Source organism: Pholcus phalangioides, unplaced genomic scaffold (genome assembly GCF_987345545.1).
Source record: "Pholcus phalangioides strain wild (caught in Gottingen) unplaced genomic scaffold, Ppha-v1.0 ptg000005l_1, whole genome shotgun sequence".
NCBI classification, from domain to species: Eukaryota; Metazoa; Arthropoda; class Arachnida; order Araneae; family Pholcidae; genus Pholcus; species Pholcus phalangioides.
This window is the reverse complement of record NW_028301598.1, coordinates 15064724-15090474: the sequence shown is the minus strand read 5'-3', so window position 1 is coordinate 15090474 and position 25751 is coordinate 15064724. Positions and strand designations below refer to the sequence as shown.

At 34.6% G+C, this 25751-nt stretch overlaps 1 long non-coding RNA gene across 8 annotated transcripts in view; it reads left to right on the top strand.

Moving 5' to 3' along the window:
- Positions 1 to 1439: 1439 nt before the first annotated feature.
- The window catches only part of LOC149086349 (uncharacterized), a 98625-nt gene continuing 74313 nt past the window's right edge, over positions 1440 to 25751 (top strand). For 4 of the 8 annotated variants that reach the window (XR_016192698.1, XR_016192697.1, XR_016192699.1 and 1 more), the window contains exons 1-3: positions 1444 to 1900; positions 3460 to 3561; positions 13365 to 13555. This is a non-coding gene — a long non-coding RNA (uncharacterized LOC149086349). Of the gene's footprint in view, positions 1916 to 2127; positions 2809 to 3459; positions 3562 to 13364; positions 13556 to 25751 lie in introns of those variants that run through there. The other 4 variants (XR_016192696.1, XR_016192694.1, XR_016192695.1 and 1 more) reach the window with 2 other exon arrangements.

Here is a 25751-nt window from a genome sequence, read left to right as displayed (position 1 = left end):
AGGAGAGACAAAAGAATTTTCTGGGGTTGCTAGTAGGAAGTTTTGGCTCAAAATTGTTTTTTTGACCAAGTCATTTCTGTCATTTTGCTTTGTTTCGAGTCAATCTTACAGGATACCATTGAAATAGTGCTATCAAATGATTTCTATTTGTGTATAAAAACAGGTATTGCACTCCTGGGGGGGGGGGGGGAATCTGTGACAATACATACATACCTTGTTATATAATTCTGTTTCAGAGGAAGAAAATGTATTTGGGCATGAATTTGATCTAATCTGTCGCTATTGGTATTAGCAGAGTTTGGCATTTATTACACTTGAATTAATAATGTTGATATTCTTGAGATATTCACTTTTTGATTTTTTATAGGCTTTGTAGCAAGACTGTTGAGAATTTCTATTATGACTGTCCCACACTGGCTGAAAGGCCTAGTGTGGCTGATGAGGCCTGATATTGGCCGAAACAGTCAGTGATCACATATATAATTGAGTACATTGAACGGAAACTTTCTTGTATAAAATTCTTGATGAAATTATGCAAGTGTAAGTATAAATGATTCACTAAATTTTAATGATAAAACATAAGCCATTATATTCAAATCATACTAAAGATTAGTATATCTCCATAAAATGGTATTTCATTCAAATCCTCTTGCTGGTGCTTTCATTTCATTGACCAGTTCATGCATCAAGTTATGTTGGGATGGTTTTTTGAGGCGGATCTATTAATTTTTTTTTTCTGTGTGTTGGTTATTGTTAATCAGGCAGATAACCTAGGAACACATTATGTTTCTTAAAAACTCGCTACGCAAAAAGTATTTACTTGAGCAGATTTTTTTTTTGATGCATTTTCATGCAAGTATTGGATGGACAGTTTGTTATCCAAAAAACAATGTTAGTGGATGCTTGGAAATTTTAATTTTTCGCCTCCTAAACGTTTTATTTCAGTTCAGAATGACGAAAATTCAGGGGATCTCTGAACATAATATTTGTTGCTTGGGGACTAATGTTTGTAAACACAGATATCCATCTGCTCCAACGCAACAGAAGCGCCATCTGACGCGTATGATTGAGTTAAACTGGGCTTGCATTACAATTCTGCATCAATTAACTTTTCACACGCTTTCGGTGTAAGGACGAGTTTTGCCAGGTAACACCGAATGAAGGAAAAAAACGTTTGCTAAGGCACTACTTCCCCCACCTTTCTCTAAATAAGGAATCAAGAAATCCATTTACTGAGCAAAGTAGACCGGCGCGTCGCTTAACGGTCATAAATGAATAAGATATATTAATATTTCACACTGCCATCTATTGTTCAATCGTAAAAAGGCATATCATTGTGTTTTTATCGTATTTGTTAGCGCCATCTAGTACTTCGTGCAGTAGAAATATATACCCAAAAAAACTTTAGACATCGTGTTTCAGCGCCACCTATTCATTTTAGTTCAGATGGTTAGAAGTTGTTTATATCAAATGTTTTAGCGCCACCTGATATTCCTATCGCATTTCCAACTCATCAAATTTTGTACTGCCATCTAAGTAGTTGCAGAGAATATGAATTTCACCTATGATATATCACATATTTTAGCGCCATCTATTAAAACAAATAATGTCGGACATCGTTCATATATTTTTAGCGCCATCTATTAAATCAGGTCATGTCAGACATCGTTCCTATATTTTTAGCGCCATCTGCTCCTCCGCAAAATATGGATTCGTATATTAAAGGCGTTTGTGGCGGGTCTTTGCGATCCCGCCATTGTCTACAATCCAAGATGGCCGCTGCTGTTGTCAGAGCGAACAATGGGTGTTGTTGTTTCGGTCCTAATATATCTCCTTTGCCATGAGACAACAGGTTTGTTCCGTTCAACAATGCGATCGTCAACACTTGCTGACTGTTTTCGTGAGTATAATCATGGTAACATGTGTTTATTTATTTTCCCTTCCCTTATGTAGTGCACATTTATTGGACTGATACCCTCGGTGTTTGGGGTAGTTACGTTCAGGGGAGGGGGTGACAGGCAATAACCATAAATATTTGTATTCCACTCAACTCGCGCGCACCCGTTTATGTTGGTTCTAGTGTAGCAGGTGTGTGTGTGGGGGGGGGGGGGGGTGCTCACTAATTCTTGGCATAATTTTCTAAATCAGCTCCATAATGTGTGTTTCTTCTTTATTTCAGTTTAAATTTCAATGCTTCCTCTACTAATTCTTCATGTGCTGAACGTGTCATTGATGGGTCTATAGTGGAAAAACTCTGTACCAACTTGAAAAAGCTATTGGTCTATCTTCCTTATAATGATTGTTTTCTACATCTTGATCATCATGTGGTATCATTTCAGGTGCAGTCAGTTTCTTCTAGAAGAAGCTAGAGAACTCACTAGGTTTGTTAGTGCCGAGAACTTGGGTGTGGAAAATAACTCACACTCGCGTGGACTGTATGTGACAAACTGATCCTTACTGCCACTTAAAGCGCACTGATTATCAAGACGAGAGAAAACTGACTTTTTTTAGTTTTGAGCGGGAAGTGAAATATTTTACGGCATGAGAGAAAATCTCACACAGCAAGTCCTCCTGGGTGAATGCTCCAATTTCATCTATGTCTACATCATTGAACCTTTCTCTATTGATCTGTTAGCTTTCATTCATAACCTCCTCCGATGGTGCCATATAAATGCATCTGACCTCTGACACACAGTTTCATTCAAAAGTCTCAACATAAGTTGACAGTTTCTATCTTTATTGGATTTCACAGTTCTAGCAATGGCACTAATGCCAGGATATGGTGATGTTCTCCCATGTTTTGAGAAGGTTTGTGCATTTACGTTTTCTTTTGATAGCTTGCACAATCATTATAGAGTAATGCCTAGTGTATAGCCCTTTCAGTCCAAGCTTGAAGGATCATACAGGTGAAATATTTAACAAACATTCATGTTTCAAAAATTTCCTGGTCTTCAAGGGATATCAAGCTATAAATGTTGATACAACTACCGAACAAGTTGCTGAATGCTAGATATTGGGTTCAGAGCCATTATCTGGTATTCAAAGAACTTTGAATGTAACTGTGACCTCTATGACATACCAGTAATGCAATATATCAGTTGCATACCTTTTTAATCGCAACCACATAAAAATAATTGTTTTTACTAGAGACATGTGTAGATCGTGTTTAGTTCATGCGAAGATTTCACAGGTGTCGCTATGACAACAGCCAATCAAATTTTCAGTTTTTTTTACAATATATCTGATTGTAGATCCATTGATGCAGTAATAAGGGGCAACCATAACGATCAAGCTAACTAAAGTCGATATTGCACATTTTCCTTGTAAATTTTCCCTTTCAAAAAAGTATTTTAGAAACATTTTCAGAAGTGTTAGAGAAACATTTAGTTAACATGCGCAATTTATGTTTTGTTTTATATTCTTCGATCCTGAATGTTCATATGTATAATATTCTCATAGCTTTCCAAGTTTGTTGGTGCATCATCTTATTTTCTACTTATGAACAACAATAGCTACATTTCCAATAACTGGTTTCCATTTGACAAGCTGATTATGAAGATGGTATGTAAAAAATAATCCAACCTAAAGTAAATAAAATTTATTCCTATAGCATATTTCCAAATAATATTTATTTTATGTCTAATGTAGCATTTAAAGATAAACTTATATGTGTCATATGTTTATCCATTACTTTTTTTATTTCCATCTCTTGGTATTTGGGCGTGGTAGTCCAGGTCGATAATATAGGCTTGCCTAAAATCAGGGTTGTTTGGTTTAAACCATGGTTTTAACCAACTGGTTTTTCTAAAAAAACTACTTTGGTTTTTTTCAAAAAATCAGATAAAAGTGGCCTAAATATCATTTTTTTTCCCTGAAAAATATCATATTTGTTCATTATTAGCCAAAATGTTTCATTTTTACCTCATTTTATATCCTTGGGGTACATTCTGACGGTATATCTTTAAATGACATAAGATTTTATAAGTGGTTTTTTTCAAAAAGTCTCATAAAAGTGGCCAGATTATATATATATTTCATATGAAGTATCTTAGTTATTTAAAGTTATATACAAAAGCCAAAATTTCTCATTCTTACAACATTTTCTAACCTTTGGCTACATTCTGATGCTCTATCTTTAGCAAATTCATGAATAAGGATTGCATCACACATCTAAATGTAGTGGTGTATTACATATCTCACAGGGTTTCTTTTTCCCTTCACAAAGAAGCAGCTACAGTAGTGACACCATCATGCTAGGGGCAAGTGTTCCTATAATCCAATAAAGACACCAGCTGTCCTTAAAGGACAAAGAGTAGTGTACTAGTTGTTACATTACCTCACATACATTTTCATTCCCATAAGAAGTAGCACATTTCCTACTGTATATCTCCCAGTCTTAATATTCAATAGTTGTTTTTTTTATAATTTCACACACACACTGTTAAGCCCAGTTAATCAAGGTTCTACTGTATAGTAGTAACAGATTTATAAAAAATAATCAGCTATATACAGGGTGATTATAATTTAAGTTTTGATTCCAAAACTATACAATAAGTACTGATCAGAATGACCTGAAAATTTGCATGGATACTCCTGAAGCAATGGAAGTTTCTTTCGCAAAAGAAAAAAGTGCAAATTGTGCAAGTAGACGATGCTGTACTTGGCCAGCAGTATAATCTATTTTGTGCAACCACATCATTTCGGCACTTCCACAGCATCAGTGTGTGGATAGAACTTCTATCAAGATGCACATTGCAATACCAGCAAAGCAGCTGCTGAAGACCCATTTTGACAGGATGCACCTTAACCCTTGTAACTTCTGGCTGTGGGGGTACCTCAAAATGTTATAAACAGTGGTCAGATTGCAAACTTTGGTGAATTGTAATCTCCAGCACATTCCCTATATGTTAGAAGTTCCTCATTCCTCAGGAATATGAACGGGGGAAAGGGGGCGCGTTTGGTTTAATAAAGCTGAATTGCAAGCACATCCACATTATGACCATGGCATACTCCGATTCTGCTGTTGAACAAGAATATTTGTGCTTTCAGCCTCATAGCCAGAACACGCGGTGGACAACATATTTAACATTTTTTGAGTAAGTTGTAGTTATTTACTATTTGTTCAATTACTTCATTTTTTTTTGTGATGTTTCCGTGAATTACGGACTCGTGCAATGCTATAATTATGTTATAATTTTCCCATGACTGGCTATCGTTTCCATTCTGCAAGCAAATTTCCCACGTGTTGGATGATGTCATTAATTTTACATTTTTGAGTATTTTTTCCCCTTTATCAAATAAAATTGAATTTTTTCAGGAATATTCATGTCAATTTTCAAGTCATTCTGACAATCGCTCTTTTTTTACAGTATTTTGAAATCAGAACCTTAGTTATAATCAATTTATGCTTCATTAAATGCATTATATTCACCTAATTTATATTACTTTTTGCAAAATAGCTTTGTAATTAAGTATACTGGAAGTAACTGGAGAAAAACCTTTATATATTATATGATTAATAATAACATTAAAAGAATTTTCAAACACACAGTAATCCATTGAGTTAAGCAAAAAATAATTAAATGGCAAAGTGGTTTTTGTTAAAATGTAATAAATATTTATTGATTAATTAGCATGGGAATAGTGTTAATTGCATTAATAAACATTTTATTTTAGTTAATTATTACAAGTTTGAATGATTTTTCAGAAATTTCATTGTTTTTAATGTTAATACTATTTAAAACAAAAAAAAAACCGGTTTAAACCAAAAAAACCTAGTTTAAACCAAAAAAACCATTTTTTTTACCAACCCTGCCTAAAATACCAATGGATGTTTAGAGGTGTCGCTAGTTTGATACCTGGTTCATCGTTGTCAGAAACTTTCATGAAGCTGGGGGTAACAGAAACAGCAACATTGCCTCAGAAAAAGATTGCTACAGCAGGAAGTCCCACACTGAAGAGTTAATGTAGTAACCTCTCTGTGAGTGTAAAAAACAAAACTGCTTGGAATCTGCAATAAGTTGTTAGTCCTGCTCTAATTAGCTTTTGTATGGTGCAGAAAATGACAGTGGTGCAACAAATATTGACATATCTCGATAAACATGTTGGGGTAAATTAAGAAGCTATCCATGCTTAGAATAAGACAAGTATAAATATTTTTTATGGGTGTTGTATAATATTTTATTATATAGGCCTATATATCGTTTTTAGTTTTTTAGAAATTATGACATATTTATTATGGGCACCTTTTTCTCAGCCACCTTAGACATTTTACCTGTTGCATAGTTCCCAAGTCTCTTGAATTTTCCGGGAGTCTCGATTTTTAGCTTCATCTCTCGACCTCCTGAAAAGTTTTTAAATCTCCCGAATTTTTACGAGTCATAAAAAATCCCTAATTGTCCCTAAAAATTCACTGCTTCATTTAGAAAGACGCTTCTAAAAACAATTCCTGAGGAATTTGTTTTTTCCCCCTTTCGAAATGACATCACAAGTCGTAAATGGGGGAATAGTGGGAAATTCCTTCTTTAAGGAAGTTTTACAAACCCTCTGATGGTAAAAAAAATTGTTTGTCTTGTCATATTTCTTGTTTTTAAGCAAATATATTTGTTTTTTTGTATATTTAATTCAAGTTTATTTTTCTTAAGCCAAGTGTTGATTTTGTGTAGGTCCTCTTCGACTTTTTTTTAGTAAATTTGCAGTTTTGGTATCTTCAACATTTTGTATTCTGTCGTCTCCGAATGAGATTAATTTACGATTTATATTTAGTTTGAATATGTCACTTATGTAAATAAGAAATAATATCTGTCCGAGGACAGATCCCTGGGGGACACTTTTTTTTTAACTTCTATGATTTTAACTATATGATTTCTTTATTTTAACTGCTTGTTATCTATTAAAGTAATATTTTTAAACCAGTTTAATGTATTATCTTGTATACCAGCTGATGACAATTTCTCTGTTAGTATCCTTAAATCCACATAGTCAAAAGCTCTTTTTAAATCGTGAAAAACTGTTATTGAATATCTCTTATGGTTAAATCCGGTATTTAAATAGTTACTAAGTTCTAAAATGGCTATTTCTGTATTTTTATTTTTGTAAAACCCATATTGGTTAGGTGCTAGAAAGTTCTGATAATTTAGGGAACTTATGAACTGTTTTTTTCATACACTTTTCTATTACTTTTGAAAAAATGGGAAGAATTGATATGGGCCTGTAGTTTAATAAGTTATATGTCTCTCCTGTTTTATAAATGGGATGTACTATGGCATATTTTAACTCGCTATGAAAGAATCCATTTAGTATTGATGAGTTGATTAGGTTTTTTAGTATATCGATGAGATAATGTGCGACTATTTTTAACACCTTAAGGTTTATTTGACCGTGTCCACTTGCTTTGCTATTCTTTAATTTTTTTATAATTTCTTCAATCTCACTATCATTACTTAAAAAAAAAAATCATTGAGTTGTTAGAATTAGCTATTGTTTTCTCCTCCTCATAATCGTCTAATTTCCATCTCTTCTATCTTTTTCGCTAGTATTTTATTGCTGTCAGAGATTGGAAGTGTATTATGCATTACATTTTTATTTAGAACATTGTGATTGATACATTTTCATTGCTGTTTCTTATTATTCTCACATGCCCTAAATTTATTCCTAATGTGCTCCTGTTTTATTTTTTTAATATACATTTTCAGATCTTGATTATATTTCTTGTATCCGAATTCGTGTGAAACACAATATTTGGGTATTTTTTATATTTTTTGTACAATCTTTCTTTATAATTAATTCTTCTTACTATTTCCTTGGTGATCCGATTGTTTTTACTTTTTTTGGGTTTCATTTTAACTTGTTTTTCCAGAGATTAGAATTTGATGTTATATCTGAAAATTGTAACATATTTTCTAAACATCTTTCCTCTAGGACACTAACCAAATTTATATTTGCAATAAAATCATTGAATTTATTGTAATTTATTATATTTAAATGTTTTTGATCATTTTTTCCTTCTGGTTCCTTTTGTATGAAATTCATATATCCTATTATTGGAAAATGATCTGTTTGAGTTTTGTATACCAAAAATTTTTGTGTAGTGTTTATTTTTGTTCTCTTAAAAATGGTGTAGGGATGTTTCAATCATATTGATGATTTAAATCACATTATTTAGCATGTATGAACTCTCTCTAACTGAAATGTGCACTCTGGGGTCTTCCCGATTTTATTTACCTTCTATTGAAAAAATAATTAGGAAAATTCATATACAAATTTCTAAAATATACCCAATCGTTTACAATTTTTTGCTAGTATATTATGTGAATATTACAGTATCTAACTTAAAATTCATTAAATTTCCAATTAAAATTGTACACTTGTGCTACGTTTTTCTGCATGATAACATTTTAATTTTTAAATTGGATGTAGAAATTGATGTTTCCTCCGGGGTGCTGGTAGTTATTATATATAAAACTACATTTTCTTGGAATATCTAGCATAAAATTCTCTGATCTTGGCACTCTGGAGGAGTTCATTAATTTTCTTCATACCCAAAATATGCATGATTATGATAAATTTTATGATATTAACATTGTTCACTTCAACATTCGTAGCATAAGAACAAATTTTGACCAGCTGATGGTTCTATTGAATGAATCTATGGATTATATTGATATTCTTGTATTGTCTGAGGTTTGGGTTTTTGAGGATGAGGTTGATCACTATAGATTGCCAAATTATAATTTATTTACGAGATGCAGAGATTATAATAGTTCAGGCGGAATTTTCGTTTATACAAAAAAATCCCTTCAGTTTTTCGAACTTGATTCTATAGTAATGCAAACAGGAGAATTGATAGTTATTCAAGAGCCTACATTAAAATTTACCATCTTCAGCTTGTACAGATCACATTCATTCCCGCAAACTCAATGTATTGAAGAACTTGATTCACTTTTTAAAAATATCAAATATAGAGATGTTTTACTAATTGGTGATATAAATATTGACATCCTTAAAGCTGATTCTGGTACCCACTCAAATTATCAGGACATGTTATCCAATCATGGATTTACCCCTTTAATTTTCAAAATAACAAGACCTCTCTCTAACTCCTGTATTGATCATATTTTTATTCGTAACTCATTTAGAATCAAGGAAATTTCTTCATCTATATTTACTACAGATTTGACCGATCATTATCCAATTTCATGTAAACTCAAGTTTTTATTGATTAATCCAAGAACTGATGATACTGACAGGAAATGTTTTAAAAAAATTGACTTATCTGGAATCGCAACCTATCTTCAACATTATAACTTTGTTTTTACAAATGAAAATCCAGGATTGGTTTTTGATGAATTCATGGTTAAACTTGAAACCATAATTAACAATCATACATCATACTTTCAGATCAAACCGAAAAATAAAAAAAATAAACCTTGGATTACCTCTGACATAGTTGACTTAACCAAGATTAAACAAAAACTTTTTTTGAAAACAAAAAAATACCCATTTGACATAATAGTCAAGAATGCTTACAAAAACGTCGCAACATATCTCAAAAAACAAATTAGAGCGACAAAAAAAAATTATTACTCTACTTGTTTTTCGAATTGCTCTACATCATCCGAACGTTGGAAACTAATTAACAAAATACTTGGATATGATAAAAAAAACTACACTCTGCCTTCGGAAACTAATTTGCATGTACTGACTAATGATTTTAATAACCATTTTATAAATGTTACACAACAAACCCACGAATTTGGAAATTTTGAGCAGTATATTCCTCGCAGTGACAAATCAATATTTCTGGCCCCCACAGATCGAACTGAAGTCTACAAAATAGCAAAATCTCTTAAAGACACTGCATCTTGTTATGACACCTTGACTACTAAAATTCTAAAGAGCTTTCCTGAATGTATGTATCAACTACTGGCTGACCTAATTAATAATTGCATTGAAAGGGGTGAATTTTCTGAATCACTCAAATCAGCCATAGTTATTCCTATTTTTAAAAATGGTAATCAGAATAACCTCAGCAACTATAGGCCCATCTCAATATTGTCACCTACCTCGAAAATAATTGAAACACTTATTAAAACTAGGATTTATTCTTTTTTAAATAACAATAATTTCTTCTCTAATAATCAACATGGTTTCCTACCAAATAGAAATACTGAATCTGCTCTTTTAAACTTTTCTGAATATGTCTACAAGAATATTGACCAATCTAGAAAAACAATAGGTATCTTTCTGGACATGAGAAAAGCATTTGATAGCGTGAATCATGAAATCTTGCTCTCAAAATTGTGCTCTTATGGAATTAGAGGAAATACTTTTAATTTTATCCATTCTTATCTCACTAATAGAACTCAAAAAGTTAAATGCAATAATTTTTTAAGTAAGGCCATGAAGATAATCAAAGGAGTCCCACAAGGATCTAATTTAGGACCATTATTATTTATAATTTTTATCAATGATCTATGTAATTTAAATATCAATGGTAAAATCATCACGTTTGCAGATGATACTGTAATTCTTTATTCAGGAGATTCCTACCCAACACTTATCAACAATATAAATACTGATCTGTTAACAGTTCGTAATTGGTTTATTGCTAATGATCTTCATATCAATATTTCCAAAAGTAAATTTATCAACTTTTCCTTACGCAATATTCCACATATTGACAATGACATAATTTTCCATGAACCAAATTGTACTAGTAATAATTCATGTGGCTGTCAACGTATAGAACAAATATCCTCTATAAAATATCTAGGTATTTATATTGATCAAAATCTAAAATGGATATCTCATTGTAATCATTTAAAATCAAAACTTCGTTTCATTTTATACAAATTCTTCAACCTGAAACCATATGTAAACCGATCTTTCTTGTTAACATATTATTATTCAATGTTTCATTCACACTTACTTTATGGTCTGCCACTCTGGGGAAGTGATTATGTCACCAATATTGCACCCATTATTTCTTTACAAAAAAAAGTTATTAGAATTTTGGCAAGCAATTACATCACTCCAACAAATGAACTTTTTCTTCAATTAAACATCCTTCCTTTAAGACATCTATATTTTTACCGATCCATACTTATAATTAAAAAAAACCAATTCTCTTTACCTCTGAACTCGTCAAGAACATCTAATAGACACAATTTTATTTACTCAATGCCTTTAGTTCATAAAACTATCCTCAAAAAACATTTTAGCTTTCTCATTCCTAAATTTTTTAATAGCCTTCCAAATGATCTCATACAGTCCCCCTCATTTTCAATTTTCAGAAAAAACCTCAAAAAACACATGCTACAAATTTTCAATATTGAAAATTATTTCTGATTTCATCCACAGAATCTCAATCACTCCCTGTTGTAAGTGTATTACTGTCTTTTCACCTCCAGCTGTCGAATTATTCATCAAAATACCCATGCTGTCAACTCTGCTCTGCCAGTCTAATTCATACATAATCATATGTTGATTTATAGTTTTTTTTTATGATCACTAAAGCACCCCCCTGTGACCGTTGCATTATTGCATTATTTATATATATTTGTATTTTATGTATTATATGTGTTTGTGTGTAATCACATTCCCCCCCCCCCCCTAACCCCCCTTCCTATTTTGATGTTTTTTCATGATTTTTTGTTTTCAATCTCAAAAATCAGTAAATAGTGACTATTTTACACTGTATGATAATTGAAATGTTATTGAATTAACTTCATTGTAACAACCAGTATGGGACCTTGGTGTCTCCTTGGTGGTTTTCACTAACCTAATGTATTGTTATCATTTATCTAACATATTAATAAAAATTGAAATTAAAAAAAAAAAAAAAAAAAAAAAATTAGTTAATTTTTCTTGTATTGCTATTATGAAGTGGTAAAAATTCATTTATTGCATTTATATCGAGGTATTTCGAAGTTTCAGAATCTAGGTTATGTAAGTTTATGTTAAAGTTTCATTAAAGAAACATATATTATAATAACAATATAATATATATCTGTGTGTATCATAGTCTGGAAGTTACATAATGCTTCAGCTGAGAAAATTTTAAATGGTTTTTCTTTACAGATTTGATTTTGTTATTTATATAAACCATTTACCTCAACTATTGAACAATTTACTGGTTTTTTTACATTGGTACCTAGTGTTATTAGCATGTTGTGCTTAGATTTGATACTGTCATTAATACATGACTCAGGAAAAACGTCAGAAAATTTAGTCAAGTGTCAAAGAAATAAATTTAATTTAAAATTTTATAAATAAATTAATTTATAGTTGTTGTGGCTGGAATCATTAAGTGAAGAACTATTCAATGAACCTTCTTTTCCAAATCTCAAAAAATATTAAAAAATATAATTTTTTTTTTCATTTTTGAATTAATTAAAAAAAAAGTCAATAATTATATATTAGCCATAACCAAAAAGACATTAGAAAATAAGTGAAATAATTCATAGAAATTAATTATTGGGTAATTAACGTAATGAATTACAGAAGAAAAACATGAATTTTCTAACAGATAAAAAAATTTATTAATTATCCAAGGGGTTGCATGGGAAGGTAAGTTACATTGCTCTGGGGGTGCAGGAAGAAAAAAGGTTGCTGTTTTAGAGTAATATATTGTCTGATGTTGGTAATATTTTTATTTAGATGAAAATCACTTAATTTGAACCACAGAATGATGTAATTTTTCCATTAAGCTACCTGTTTTTGTATCAAAAACATGTTGAAGCTTTTGGTCATTCAAATATAGCCTATAGATCAGTGTTTCACAATGTGTGTGTCATATCTCTAAGGGGTGTCATGGCAAGCTAGAGATATTGATTTGTGTGGCTATTAATTCTTTGAAGACAAAAATATGTGCTAAACTATTTTGGGGTGCCACAGATGGATCATGAATTTGGCAGGGTAGCTGTGAGTGACAAAACACTGACAACCACTGCTATACATTACAAATATTTTAGTTTAAATAAGCAGCTTCCTAAACAGTACGTTACTTGTACAATGTTGCATCTTGCAACACCCTCAAGCAGAATATGCTGAAAACTGAATTACATTGCAGCACAATCAGTCTTGATGAGAATTTTAAGTAAAAGACTCTTCTTTGTAAAAAGCACTATTATTTGAATTTTTACAGCAGAACATTTTCAGTTGAGAGGACTCAATGCAGAAAAATGCAAAACATTCTGCTTTGAGGTTTCAACATCTGTTTTATTAAGTAAAGATACAACAAAAATTAATCTAATATTTGTTTTGTTCAATCACAGCTGTCATGAGAGTATTTCCTGTAAAATTGAATCTCAAGAGATCCCTTTCATTCTGAATATTAAAAAGGTTTTTTTATTTTATCATAGGTTTCAAAGTTTGTCTGCATCATCAGCAACTTCCAGCTGCATATCCACATTCATGTTCTGCCGTGTGTGTTGTCTATAGAAGTCGAATAGTAGAAGTGATTTGTAATGATGTATGCTCTATTCCTTGTGAACTACAGTAACAGCTGCATTTCCAAATTGGTTTTCATTTGTCAAACAGATTGTAAAGAGAGGTATGTAAAAAATATTTCAACTGATGTGATGTGAAATTTACGAACACATTTTTTTTAATGATAATGTAGCATTTCATAATAAACTTTTATGTGTAGGTTATATGTTTACCCATAATGTTATTCTTCTTACTCTTTTTATCCTGCTATGATTTTGATGAAAGTTTCAAAAACCTCCCCATGATAAAAATGACAGTATCATCCAGAAACCAGGTATTTGAAATCAGCTAAAAACAGTCTAGGTTAGCAATACCCAACAACAATGCAATGCCATAGAGGATATTTGTTATAATCTTACTGCCAAACAGGAAGCTGTGTTAAAATTCTGTTTTTTCTTTGAAATACTGCTGTGATTGTATGCAAGTTTTGTACATGTCAATTTTCCATGATGGCTCTTCCTGCATTAACTACATGTGTGGCTATGATTATCATGTACAGGGGCGTAGCCAGAAATTTCGTTCGGTGGGGGGGACCACTTTCATTTTGGGGGGGACCAAAGTGACAGAACAATTAATTTGGCCATCTTTTTCTCTTTTTTCGGTCATTTTCTCACATTTCGGGGGGGGGGGGGGACCAGATCCCCAAGTCCCCTCCCCTCGCTACGCCCTTGATCCTGTACCATATAATACAAAATAATTTTCTTTAGTACAAACAATAATCTTATATGGAAAGTATCAAAAATTAAATTTCATTAAAAATAAGACCAGTGTGCCTTAACTCTTTACCTACCAGAGGGGTGAAAATCTATGGACCCTAGAATTTCCGAGAGCTTCTTCGAGACAAATTTCTTTCCCCCCGTATTTATTTCATCTATTCTTCTACTGCACATTGTAGAACCTTTCGCAGCAATGACTGGATTACTCGTAGAAAGCAAAGTATTTCAATGCTCTCCTGTCCGACCAAACAAAGCGAACGGGTATGGAAAGAAGATTCGTCTTTCTTCACACAGTAAATTTCCTGTGATGCAAAGTTTTGGCTACTTATGCTATTTGCCATAACCAACTTCGCCAATTGTCCTCATCAACGGCATTTTGTAACAGCAGAAATCGGATTAAACTTATTAATCGATAAAGATTTAAGAGGCTGAGTGACAAAATATTTTACGACCTGCTGTTTTAAACAGAATATGTATCAAGACAAGATGACGAAAACTAGAGAAATGTAAGGCTTAAAAATAATCCCTAAACTAATCACATTACAGAATTGTGTGGACCATTGGGGTACGCAAGAAGGGGGGGGGAGGAGTTGAGCTAAGATTATAGTGCAGGATATTTTGCAGGAAAAAAAGTGAAAACCCCTCCCCAGAAGAAAAAAATCTGAAAACCCCCTCGAGAAAATTCTGCGTACGCCTATGTTGTGGACAGTATTGCTTATAACTAGTAGCATGTCTGTTAGTAGAAGACATAGTTTAGTAGACTATATAAACATCCCACAAATTTTTAATCCTTATTTATCACACAATGGAACCCAATACCAGACGCATTGGTGGTCCAAAAAAGGTGCCCTGGGAAATACACGAGAATAAAGGGAGATTTTCTCTAATACAACACCTTTGCATTTCCCAACAAAGTACTTAATCTTTGAGTTCTCTAAATTACACGCCACTTGGGGTCAGCTAGCTTTTCAGTCCAAGGAGCCCCAAAGCTGTCTTTCACAATAACTCAAAACTTATTCACGAGACAAAAAGTTTTTCTTTTTTTTGCTAGTAAACTACACTGTATTATTCTTTTCTTAGTTTTACTGAAGAGCCACGTGTACGTACCCACAGAGCCGTAGTTCTCCACTCCCAATCTATGAATCGATAAAAAAAATCCTCTTTTTTGAAAAGAATTTTAAATGCCGTGTTTCCAGATAAGTAAGGACCTCCCAAATTCCAATCGCAGGAGGAAATCATTCAAATCATTTTGAAGCCCCGAATCTTTTCACCGTAAGTCTTTCTGTTTTCAAGAAGACTTTCTTTTGCAGTGTCCTGCCCATGGGCGAATATTTTCCTTAATCCAGCCGTTGTTTTGATACAAACAGAACGAGAGCTTAAAATGAAAAGAGATGTCCAAACACGAAAAGCAGCAGGATAACAAACAGCACAACAAACCGATGGTGAGAGCCACAACCCAAATTCTGCTATTGTTACAAGCATATATGTATTGGGGTAGTATAGGCCAGGCCAATTTTTCTTGGAACTCGCCTGTATAACAGCCCTTACTTATCTTCTCATACAACTATTGTCCACTTTGCGATAGTGAATTCTTCAAGCTCAACCCTTCTGTCAAGTGGATTAGAAGCGGAAAATGTTGGAGACAAGGAGTGGCTAGTTTTGTTATCACCAATTTTAAGCCGGCAGGGCAGTGTTTCTCAAAGTGTGCATTGTGGCTCCTAGGGGTGTTCCTACTTTTTTGTGAGGGGCGTCACGACGAGCTGGAAATACTGATGTGTATGTGTGTGCCTATTTATGCTTTGAAGTGGTTCCTTTATGGATGTACAATATCTATACTAAATTATTTTGCGAGCCACAGATGAACTATGAACAGGGCAAGGGAGGCACGAGCATGACCAACACCCACTAGAAAACATAATAAACCCACTAGAAAATATTAATTTAAAAAAAACTTCCACTTTCTGTTGATTTTTTTTCTCTGTAGGTGTGCGATATGAAACTTGATTGAGAAAAATTTCATTTCAGTTATAAATTTATTTTCCTAAAACCCATTTTCAAGGAGGAAAAGGATAATTTTTTTCTGTGGCTCATATTTTCAATGGTTCTGTGAACCTAGACAAGTACAGTGAATTTTTTGTATTTTTGTCTGAACTTGGGGGGGGGGGGTGCGAGTAAAATAAAAAAATATGAATATATATAATCTAAATTCATCTAGTAAAACGTTGAGGCAGAAATATTTCATAGCACCAATTTTACTCGCGGAATAATAAATGAGTACGGTACATATATCAAGTCGATTCCACAGTGCGTAGCGCAAGCAGTCGCCTAAGTTTAGTGACGTCACGAGCTCGTGTTGCGGCCTTGAAAATTCTCTAGTAGATGTTGGCATGACCTCCACAAGGGTAGAGCTGACAGGGCACCAGCCCCGGGGTCCGGGATTATTCTTAATTTCCCCCCCTCCCGCATAAGAAGGCCCGTGATGCAGGAGATCCGAGCCAATCTGATTCAATATGTGGGGGGGGGGGGGCATGGCCACGAGTGACGAAAAGGTTGAGAACCACTGCAGTTGGATGTGGAAGATGGAATTCGCACTAAATCCAAAACAAATAAAAAATAAAAATTTCCCTTTCAGTTTTACCGATATTTAATTACTTTTTTGACGGAAACATCTTATTTTCTTGGTGTGCGTATGTTTTGCTAGAAAAACACAAACAGCTAGAAAAAATAGGGAAAGATCGAACTTCAGTAATCTTAGTTCTAGAAATCATTTGAAATTGTACGTAAGTTAATTAACAATAACGACAGTGATGTGCAAATACAATAATATTTAGTTGTCCGACATCGATTCCTTCAAAATTTAATGGGTCCGATGTACAGTGCATCTGAACTTTTTGAGTGTTTCATAAAAAATGTCCCAAAATAAAATTTTCGTAAGTTTTTAATCACAAAAAGAAATTAAGATATTCTGATATATTAAAATTAATGTTCTTTTTTTTTCTATTGTATTACGGAAAAAATTCTTCGATTACTAATTAAACCTATAGCTAGCTGGCGGATCTTTTACTTGTTTCAAAGAAAACGAAATAAACTTTCAATGAAAATCAGAATGTTGGCGAAATTTCAAAAAATAGTAACCACGCGTCTTTCTCAAAGCTCATCCGAAATATTGTCATTGTCAATAGTCATTCTTTCACAGGCAACTAGCTGTAAAATAATCCCCTTTCTCCGACAAGAACCCCACTCAGCAGCCGTCAACAATCCGTCACTGTGCCCCGCCCACGGAATAAAAGAATGTGAAATGCCTATCCCCCCTACCTCGGCCGGCTGGGCCGGATCTGGTAGTCTGCATGACGGGCCGGATCGGCCGGATATAGTAGGGAAAGAGTTTAAAAAAAAACATAATGGTAATCAGGGCAGGGGAAATATCAACATCATACAGTAGACTTGCATGAGTATGGTGCACCTTGCTATGACTCTCCCTGTTTCCAGTGTGGGCGCTACTTGACTACAAGGTTTTCTGTAGAAGTGACAACAGTTTACCTTTTCTTCTCTAGGCATCAAAGATCAAGGTCAAACACATTTGATGACAGATTTTGTTAATTTGTAAAAAAACAAGAGGCTGAGCTGAGATCAGTTGTAGTTAGTTGTCCATCATTATATTTGATAAAAAATGACATGATAGATATAAATAGAAATAATTTTGGGACCTGTCATAACAGTCATTAGAACAGATGGTCCTTATAACGAGCATGGACTATTTGTTTTTTGGGGCATTGTAAATGAAGCATAAGATTTTTGGTGATATAGAACTTTATTATATATATATCCATCCTGAAATTTTTTTGTCTAGCATCATTAAATTTCTATTTGGTGGTCAGCTCCTTTTTTGCTGAATGCTAAGTGGCCGTCACATTTCACATGGGAGACATTGCTTGTTTATCAAGTTCAAATTTGTTAACATCTTTGCCCATCTGCGAATCACTTGTAAATTCAGTTACTTGTAATACAAATTTCTATTGTATCTATTTTACTTATTCTCTCTTTGGTTATCATTTTTGTGATGCTTCAATTGGTATAAAGATTATGGCATGGTTTTTAATCCACACTTTTATCATTCTGATCCCCAGACTGCCCTTCCCTTGTCACATGATCTGGATAAACATATCACTTTTATCTTGTTAAACTATTTGTTCTTGCTGTATTAAAATCAGTTATTCAGGGCTCCCACTCGTCTTACTTTTTGGTAAAATGTCATACTTTTGTCCTACTTTCTGGTTTTTGTCCTGCTTTTCCTATTTTTTTTTTCTCATCCTATCTACAAAATTTATGTTATAGGTTTTAATTGAGCAGGGAACCATTGATATATTGCCAAATAGTACAAATATTGTAGATTGCAATTAATGATCCTGCCAAAGCAGAAATTCTATCATTTTCAAGGTTATTTGGAAGGGGGGGGGGGTGCATATGTGGCCCATTTGGTTTATTAATTTTTCATTTGCTTAGTTTGAGGGTTCAACAAGTGGAGAAGTCATTGAAAACTTCTGTGTCTGGATGGAAAAAATATAATTTTGTATTTACTTTTCATGGTCTTGGACAGTAACTAGCAATCATCATTCAAAATTATAGTGGACATTTTGTGTATAGGTAAAACAACAGTTTGCATTACAAAGTAGTTGGATGCATAGACCTTGTAGGGTTCGTTTTCAATGACTGATTGCCACAATCATAAGCACTCTCTGCCACTTTTATATATAACACTTGGTTTAATCATAATTTTCAACAATAAACATTATACTATTAACACGTCCTTCTCGCTTACAGCGAGCCTTTGAAACTACTTCCTGAGTCCACAGGAGCCACTCTCTAACTACTGAAAACACACCAAGCTTCTTTACTCTTCTCCAGTGGGGGCCCTTCTTCCCCCACCCACGCTTTCTAATCCCATCATGCCTCTTCCAAATGGGTGAAAACCTTACATTACCCCCTTCCTAACTAAGCGTGAAATATGCATAACATATTTTACAAGACAATCTGATTACATATATTGATACGGATAATAGAAGCTAGGATATGATCTAATAACACGATACTGATAGCAATAAATATTTACATAATTTGCAAGAAAACGCAAGTAAACATTAATGTTCATTATTTCAGTTCACACAGTTCATTCTGTTCGTAAACGTGATAACACGTCTGCGCTTACATTGTCTGTCTCTGCGTGCCCGCTTCCAGGTGCTGTAATTATGGTCAGCCAGTTTTGAGTTTTCGTTCTGCCCCTGCTAACGGCATAATTGGAGCTCTGAGACTTTCCTTTCAACTGGCAAGCTTCACATGTACATACAAAATCCCTTCATATCCTTGACAATCCCCTCCCAATAAAATGATTACCTGATTCTGTCATTTGTTTCTTAGCACTCTATGTCCCTCAAAAGAAGTTTTATGGGCCCTTCACAAAAAAAACTTTTTTTCTTCTTTTGGTAAAACCAACCCCAGTTTCTCTTTGTGGAAGAGCAAAACGTCCTCCGTACCCTCCCTTACCCTCTGCTGTTGACTCCCATTTGGCAACCAGTGGCTCGCTAATGTTTTGAGTTCTTCGAAATTCTTCTTGTGGGGGTGAGGGTGTGCTCTGTTTATGTTTTTTCCTCTCATCCACTTCATCTCTCCCACCCTGGTTTGCCTGCATTTCATTGTTTGTTATATCCTTCTTGTTCACAGCTGCGAACTTTTGGGCCTTCACTTCCCTTTGAGTAAGCTGATAATTTGTGGATGCAATATGGCCTCCTCACTTATGTGGGGCGTAATAGCGCACAAAATAGCTCTGTGGTGGACAATGGCCAGATTGATGTGTCTCAAACCTGCCAAAATAGGCTTTCCAAATGCAGGTTTCAAATACATCTTTGCTTTAGATTCTGTCTTGTGGTGAGGAACCAAATCTCCTCTTAAGACAGAAATTTGGCAACCTGAATCAATCAATGCATTCACAATTTTTTCCTCAATGCTAATTTTAATTCTGTTCAATGGGGTGATAGATTGGATATATCCCGAATCCTGTCTGATATCGTCACTGATACCGATTCCTGTTACTGAAAACGCTTCTGGATCTTGTGGTACACTTTCCGTTTCTATCTGGTGTACTCTAGTATCCAAATTACCTGCTCTTCTATTACTCATGTTGACTCTGTTCGTATTTTCAGGACAGTTCCTTTTTACATGGAATCTTGATGAACAAATGAAACAGTCTTCCTCTCGAAGTGGCTTCCGATCAGAATATTTCTTTCCATGGTCACGATCCCAAAAATATTTATTATGTTGGTTGTCATTATATCCTTTGTCAGAAAAATTAGTATAATTTCCTGACTGTGAACAGCTGTTATTCGTCGCACTCGTGTAATTATCTACTTCTTTCGCGAGTTTGACTGCATCTAACCAACCATCTGTTTCTTTCAACTGTATATAAGTTCTGATGTTTGGAGACAGGCCTTCTTTAATTCTATCAACGATGACCTATTGTTTCAGATCCTCCAACGTGCTAACTTCCCTCGACTTGAGGTATAAATCGACAGCTGTTTCCACCCTGACCGCATATTGACTACACGTTTCCTCCGCTTTATATTTCATCGTATCTAGATTATTTTTATGTTCAATGGGAGTGATTTGAAATTATTTCAAAATCACCTCTTTGATTCTGTTGTAATCATCAAAATCGGGTTCTGCCTGTCTCATACGTATGCATCCAGCCTTCCCCTTCAAGGCACATAGTATAATTTTCCCGTGGTATTCCTCCGGGACCTCATACAACTTGAACATAGTTTCTGCTTGATGAAAGAAAAAAGGCCAATCCTCTATGTTTTCCGTCACCTCTGGCATTACACCTTTCATTAAATTCAAATACCAAATAATAGTGCCGGACTCGTGATGCGAGGATCCGGGTTCGAACCCCACAGTGGTGGTCGGCTGAAGTTGGTTTTCTGTGGTTCCCAACTTCAAGGCGCAAATGCGAGCCGATCTCCCCGTTAAAAAGTCTCGCCACAGAGAGCAACAGTCCTACAACGGTAAATCATTCAACCATAACACTTCACTCATAGTTAGTAAAAACTGGGGGCAGATGACAGCACTACACATAACAAGCATTACACAGGAACAAACTATACGTCAGGTTGCACTACACGTACACGCACATTCCCGCATTTACCGATTCGTTGGGGGGTTCCGCGGGGGGGGGGGGGGTGCATGTGTGGTGTAGCAGTAGTAGGTAGGGGCTCGGGGATCCATGATGTTCTTAAGTCAGCCACCTCGTTGGGCAATTTGCCTGTTGTGGCGTTGTATTTGTATTTGTATAAAATCATTATTGGTATCCACGTGTTCCACGTCTCTCATTATGTTTTATTCTCTCTACCTCTAATTCGTGGTTTCTTGCTTCTCGCTCTGTTCTTTCATCCATAATACTATTTAGTAATTCTTTCACAAATTCTGGTTCATAATGAGGGCTTTTCACAATTAGCTCTTTCAAATCCACAACCTTTGCATCTTTGGGGACTTCCACCCGTAACTCGTCTGCTAAAATCAGCAGGTCCTCTTTTCGTCCTCTGGCAAAGACGGCCATTTTTAATATTTTTCTTTTCTTAAATCAGTATCGAATGAAATTACTGTACGAAAATAGTTCGATTTCGCCTAACGAACAAAAACAATGTGACCGCTCACCTCAGTATAGGCGAAAGTCCTGATGCTTGTTTGTTTCTGCCGATGTTCGAGCTTTCACATAAATATTCCGATGTCTTGAGACACTGGTGACCACCCAATGTGTGATCAGCTACGCCAAGTGATCAGTCCTGATCCTTCTATTCTGTCAACTGCTTAACGATGATTTATTCCTGCGATCACCTTTGCACAAAATAGTCAGTTTCTATTTCTTTTCATTCAGTATAGTTCTACTGACCCCACTCCTGACACCACTATATAGGGTTCGTTTTCAATGACTGATTGCCACAATCATAAGCACACTCTGCCACTTTTATATATAACACTTGGTTTAATCATAATTTTCAACAATAAACATTATACTATTAACACGTCCTTCTCGCTTACAGCGAGCCTTTGAAACTACTTCCTGAGTCCACAGGAGCCACTCTCTAACTACTGAAAACACACCAAGCTTCTTTACTCTTCTCCGGTGGGGGCCCTTCTTCCCCCACCCACGCTTTCTAATCCCATCATGCCTCTTCCCGATGGGGGGAAAACCTTACAGACCTATTCTACGTTTGGTGATTGCGATGCTACCCAGTAGCATTCCATTGTCTTCTGTATTTTTAGGGCATGCAGAGGCATAAGCAATGTATACAATACTCAGCAAAGAGCTAGAAATGAGAGTGCTTCATTTTTCAAAAACAATTACACTGGTATTGAACAGTAAAATGTAAACAAATTCCTTTTAAAAAAGGATGGCAATGCAATTGACTTATTTACATTGGAACTTGTAATTTACATATTTTGCACACTGTGCTTTTGAAAGTGGTCTCGAAGGAGCGTCATTCTTAACAATCTTGCATGCCTTCGTAATTTGCTGTACATTGTCAAAAAGAGTTGACAGGTTGGACTGTGGAAGACGCCAAAAAAAAAAAAAAATTGTAATTTATAAATTGAGTGACTAGTGCACTGTTTTGGCCAAAAATTGTTTTTCTAACCAAGCCATTTCTGTCATTTCCTTTGACTTGAGTCAAACTTATATGATACTGAAATAGTGCTATTAAACAAAATTAATGGGAAAAACTTTTAAATAAAAAGTTTTAGGAATTTTTTTTTGTTATGCTATGATTATATATTCTAAGGGGGATACCCTCCCCCATCCTACTTTTGCTAATTTTTTGAGTGGGAGCCCTGGTTATTGAAAATTTTATTAATTTAGAATCTTGGTAAACTTTATATATTCTCAGGTCAAAAAAGAATTACCAACAAAGCCTAAGTAACTTCCGTGGGAGTTTGATATTAGCATTTCAGGTATAGCATCAGCCAGTGGTTCTCAACCTTTGTAAGCCTGCTGCTTGGTTGATTTCTTTTCTGTAATTGCAAGTCCTGCCCATGCACACAATTACTTAGGTAGAAATTTGTAAAAATGCACTATTCAATGACCTGGTTTGACTGATGTGGGGACTTGTTACTGAGCCACGACCGGCGGTTGAGGAGGAGCACTGGTCTAAGCTTTTCCCTTCCAATTGATTTTCTGTTGTTAATTTTTATTTCTCGCTTCTTCTTTTTAATTGTTTCAGCTTACATGTTGGAACTTGGCTCAATTATATCACTTGTTTTCTTCTCACTTACAAATATTCATGTTCTGAGAAATGAAATGATCCATTTTCAATGTTTAGAGACATCAATGTCTGATTTACAATACAGTGAAACTTGTACAAGTTAAGTACCTACAGTGTAACAGTCTTGTGGTCAACTAACGTGCTCAATCCTTTCAATACTAAAAACAGGCAGTAATGTAGTTTGTAATACAATAACAATTTGCTTCATACTCCTGTTCTTACATTCTCTGCAAGTTTTTCTCATTGAATATATTCAAAAGTTTTTAAAACTGAATAATTGTTTAGTGAACTAAGAGTAGTTATGCCAGCATTTGCTAATACAGTAGACCTGTTATGGTATGTAAAGTCATCTCATCATTATCGCTTCAAGAATTTGTGATATTTATAGTTTTCAATAACATGTTTTTATCAAAAAATTGTGTTCATGTAACGTATTGTAATCGTTACCTCCCGGTTCTTTAATATTTTCCCCCCCAGTAACCATTGAGTGGATGACTACAATAAAATAGACAAAGGTTTTGATTGAACTATAAACATTTATTCAATTATATGTTAAACTATTAATGTTACGTTTTATCAACAATTATCACAGTTAGGCTTTTCTCTCAATGTTACAATGAAACAATAAAAGGGATCGATCTCACCGCCATGTGTCTACACATGTGGTGCACACTCCCAGGTGTCTACCTCACAGCCAAAGACTCTCTGGTACCAGCTTCCATAGCTGCCAAGTCTCCCGAATTTTAGCTTCAACGCTCGACCTCCCGAAAAGTTCTTAAATCTCCCGAATTTTTATGAAAATCACAAAAATCCCTAATTGTCCCTAAAAATTCCCTACTTCGTTAAAAAAAAATCCCCGCTCATGGAAACAATCCCTAAGGAATTTCTTGTGGGGCATGAAACCTCTTTTTTCTCCTTTCGAAATGACGTCACACGTCGTAAATGGGGAAATTCCCTTTTTAAGGAAGTTTTACAAACCCTCTGATGGTAACAAGAAAGTTGTTTGTCTTATCGTGCAGGGCAATGGCTTAGCAGCCAATAGTCCTGGATAATAATTGAAGATTATAGTGACGCGCATATGGTCAAAATTTCTTTTGTTGAAGTTACGTACGTGCGATATAACAAAACATGACTACTGATGAACAAAAACATATTTAATCAATTTTAAAGATACTTATTCCGATGAATTTCCTTTCATCAAACGTTCCAGAAGAGGGCCGACTTTTCCTTTTTGTACAAGTTGTGTTACAGACATAAACATTGGTCATGGAAAGACTGCCATCATCACTCGTGAAATAAAAAAAAAACCATCAAGCAAGTGTCACAAAAAGTCAGTGTTCTTCAAAAATTGACGGTGTTTTCCTTCATCTTCGGATGATTTTGGGGTCATTCGCGCAGAATGTTTGTTCACAGCGTTTCTGATTGAACACAATATTTATTGAAGTTTTGGCCTCCAATTTCACTTGTTTTTTGCGTAGGAATTTCACATTCCCAAGAGTTTTACTTCCATGTGTGTAAAATCCCTATTTTAATTTGACTTCAGTTTTTGAGTAGGTATTTTATTCCCTACGCTTTAACTTTTATGTTTGAAAAATCCCTATTGTATTTATTAGGGAGTGGTTTTAGCATAAAATACGGGTTTGTGCGAAAATCTCCCGAAATTTTCAATTTCAAAAGTTGGCAGCTATGAGCTTCAGTCGGGTTTGATGTCTTCAAACACTCGTTGAGACCAGAGCTCAGCCGCTGCACATGGAATTGGAAGCGAAAGTTCACGGGTAGCCGGTCTGGCCACTAACCAATCCACTGGATCACGACGACGTTGAAACCTCACGTGAAGTCAAGCGATGAGATGGGTTAAGTGCCAAGGCACACTTCTACAATTATAATTTCATTGTATTTATGAGACGATCTAGCTTACACCATAACAGGGCGTGACGCCTTAGTGATTAAGTAGCAGAATCAGTCGTAAGTAAGTAGTAAGCAGTGAAGCACATCTCTAACTGGCTTTTATATAGTAGCGTTCCCATAATGCCTCACGGAAGAACCAATCACAACATTGAAGGTACGGCATTAACTTGTATCTAATTTCCATAATTTCATGAGAGAAAAGGAAATATTGTAAACATTCTAATATTGAATCTGGCAACCAAACATAACAAATTGGAGATCTGGCCAGGATCCACAACTTTTAGGCCTATTGCACATTGTATAAACTTGTGACATTATAAACCGTGAG